At 43.3% G+C, this 3744-nt stretch overlaps 1 non-coding gene across 1 annotated transcript; it reads left to right on the top strand.

Moving 5' to 3' along the window:
- The first annotated feature begins 2966 nt into the window (after positions 1 to 2966).
- TRNAT-CGU (transfer RNA threonine (anticodon CGU)) lies at positions 2967 to 3039 on the top strand. Its single transcript has one exon. It is a non-coding gene; the product is annotated as a tRNA-Thr (tRNA).
- The last annotated feature ends 705 nt before the right edge of the window (positions 3040 to 3744 follow it).

The raw sequence follows: 3744 nt of genomic DNA, 5'->3' as shown, positions 1-3744 counted from the left end.
GGTCCGCCCTGTATCATATTCATACCGGACTGGGATGTCATGTATAAAATGCATACTGGAAAATGTCTGCCCTGTATTAACTCGATACCGGACTGGATCGTCCGGATTGTCCGATATAAACCCGTTTATGGTGCACACAGGACTGGTCAGCCCTGTTTCATATCCATACCGGACTAGGATGTCATATATAAGATGCATACTGGAAATGGTCTGCCCTGCATTAACTCTATGCCAGACTGGACCGTCCGATTTGAGATTCATACCGGACATAACCTGTCCGATATAAACCCGTTTAAGCTTCATACAGTACTGGTCACACCGGTATCAAACTTATACGGGATAATACAGGACCGGTTCAAACCCGTTTGTCGCGATACGGGATTTTTCACTAGGGAAATTTCCATCAAGTTGATAAAGACTAGGCACTGTCATGGAGGCAACGATGATGACCTTCTTAAAGAACCTAAAGACAAATATATCCGAGAAGTAAAGAAGAAAAATTAGAAAACTACAAAGAACACCCAAACCAGCAACTAGATGCCCCCATAACGGTAGCTGAATGGGTGGCAGAAATCCGTAGACAAGAGACGAAAATCAGCTCCAAGGCCAGATGAGCTGACCAAAACGATGCTAAGGAATTTGGATAACGACTTAATAGTGGAGCTAATTTCATACAGAGATGCTGGGAAACAGGAGAAACCCCAGAGAAATGGAAATTTGCTGACATAGGGCTAATGCCTAGACCCGGAACACCTGCGACGGTCGATAATTTGAGACCAATATCACTCACATCATGTGTGGGAAAACTAATCCAACATTGTGATTCCCAAAAGACTGAACAGATATATGAAGGAGAATGAGCTATGGCACCGGAAGGTCGTAGAGTTAAGGCAACATCTTAGTACGCAAGATAGTATGCTCAGGCTTCACAATGATATAGTAAAATCAAGATCGAAATATGGTAAAGTTATCTTAGGATTGGACCTGGAGAAGGTATTTGACAGTGTAAAACGTGATGCTATTCTACAGGGCCTCGCGGATCTAAACGTAGGGGAAGGATTTATGAATACCTATATAAGAAACTTTCTATCAAACAGAAAAGCAGAATAAGATACGAAGGGATAGAATCTCAGATATTTGAACTGGGGAGCAGGAGAACACCACACGGAGCAATGCTATCGCCCACACTTTTCAATATAGCCATGCGTGGACTTCCGGAAAAGCTAAAAAAATAGAAGGCATAAAATAAAGCCTATATGCGGATTACAAAACCATTTGGACAAACAAAGGTAGCTATGCTGAAATCGAACACAAATTGCAAGTTGCGGCGAACAACACTGTACAATACGCAAAACAGAGGGGCATGAAATGTTCTTTAGCTAAATCGCAGTTGCTTGTATAAAATAGGAAACACCTAAGGCAAGAACAAATGGACGTAAGTATAGAAGGGGACGGAAAAGCGGGCCCGAAAGTCGAACAATTGTGCGTGCTAGGAATGGTTCTTTTAACAAACTGATACAATAGAGAAACAATAAAGAAGCTCGAAGGACAGGTCATAAAAAAGAACCATCCTTATAAGGAGAATAGCCAATAAAAAAGAATGCCTTAAGGAAAGTAACCTAGTAAGGCTCATACAAGCTTTCGTAATGCGCAGGCTCGGGTATGCCATTCCATACTTATACCTGAAGAAGGCCGCAAAAAATAGGATCGATAGCATGATCAGAAAATATATCAAGACAGTGCTACACATCTAAGCAAGTACCTCCACTGACAGGCTAATAATGCTGGCAATACATAACACATTAGATGAAATAATTGAGGCAACACTAGCTACGCAACAAAGGCTAGATTAAAACTAAGAGTGGGAGGAGCATATTTAGGAAAAGAGGTATAAAACTGAAGGAATGCTTGGACAAAACAGAGGAAATGAGAGGTCAGGACCAGAAAAGAATCCCCCCTTACCAAAGAAAATGCACTCTGAATACAATAAGCAATGATGAGAGAAAAGGGCGAAAAACCAAAAAGGGAGATTTGAGGCAGAAAATCCGGGTAGAATTGCATATGTAGACGTTGCATATTGCGGCAAAGGAAAAATAAATGTAGTCGTAGTCAATTGCAAGCAAGAAATCATTACAGCTATCTTTATAAAAACAAGATCGGTACAGACAGCGGAAGAGGCTGCAACAGCACTGGCTCTTGCTCAGACTGAGGCAAAATACAAAGTGACAACAAACGCGCAGTCAGGAGCTACACCTCGATCAAAATCCTATAGACAGAAACATCAGCCTTGTCCGGACGCCAGCACATGCAGCCGGGCCCAAGAACGAGGCAGCACACAAACTAGCCCGCGATCTCACACACCGGGCAGGAGGAGTGCCACCGGAGCAATGCAAACAAGACGACCTGATTACTATTGCGAAAAAACAACGCACTACAAACTGAACAGGAGGGTCCTACCATCACCGGTTCCCACGTTAAGCAAAGAGGAAGCAGTAGCATTGAGAAAGCCACAGACAAAAATCATATCCGAACACAGTTCTAGTCAACCATATACGGCCGGAAAAACGATGAGACCTATGTTCATTACGTACGGAAAGGGGATCTCTAGATCACATAATATGGGAATGCGCAAAGTCTGTCTTTCCACTTTCACTCCCACCTTCCTCCCCTTACTTACAGCGCGGTTCAGGTGTCCACAGAGCGTGTGACAGATACTGCGCCTTTCCTTCCTGTGAACCAATTATATATATATATATATATATATCTGGCAGTCTTGAAGCCATAGGTAGCGTAAGAGGGTTCTAGCACAGCTTTCGCCCTCGCTCTTGATCACGTTCTACGTGACGCTGGCGGTAACAAAGGACGTCCCACGTCCGCCGCTATGGCTGAGGGCGGCGCTGGTGAACACTCTCAAGGTTCGTATACAGACAACATAAATACCCAAGAAAGTAGCAGGGGGGACAGCGGCCGATGTAGCTCAGTTGGTAGAGCACCGGACGCGTTATTCGGAGGTCGTGGGTTCGTATCCCACCATCGGCACGTTGTTTTTTCTTCTACTTTGTGTCTAATTATCTTTCCCCTAAACAGATTACATTACTAATTTCTGTGGTTATCGAAGTAAACATTAAAAAAAAAAATGACATAAACATACCATCCCCAACGCTTTCCTTGGCCTCGCCGACTGTTGGCTTCTTTCCTTCATATATATATATATATATATATATACAGTCGTGCCTCGTTAATATGGACACTTTAGTTTCCGACCAAAACTGTCCATAAAGCGAGTCATCCATAATAACGAGTCATGAATAAAAACAAAAAGGATTTTATTGAGAAAAGAGAATTGTAATTAACGACTGCTTTTGTACATAACGGTGTGCATTGGACTCAAAATTTCACAGAACACCGGCACTTTTGAGTGCATTATCCTTGTCATTGTTGTCTTCGAAAAATTGTAGTGCAGCCTGAAGCGACTCGCTTACCATGACACCCGTGATGCTGAGCTTTCTGTTGGTCGAACTTTCAAGCACGAACTCCCCACTGGGCGATGAATCAGCGTCTGATTCTCTACTCACCGCCACTTCCAAAATGGCCTCTTCACTGAGCTAAGTAGCCGCTAAGTAGCTGCTTGAGATTCTCCTGAGGCGAGGAAACAGCTGAGCTGTCGATACTAGTCTCTCGCAGCTTGGATTGACTGAGATGCCTTTTGCTGCTTGTATTCACAGATTTCTTCGCGCCTACGTT

Source organism: Amblyomma maculatum, chromosome 10, assembly GCF_055883805.1.
Source record: "Amblyomma maculatum isolate TAMU_Amacu chromosome 10, ASM5588380v1, whole genome shotgun sequence".
In the NCBI taxonomy this organism is placed as follows: Eukaryota; Metazoa; Arthropoda; class Arachnida; order Ixodida; family Ixodidae; genus Amblyomma; species Amblyomma maculatum.
Note: the sequence above shows the minus strand (reverse complement) of the source record. Positions and strands in the feature narration are given on the sequence as shown.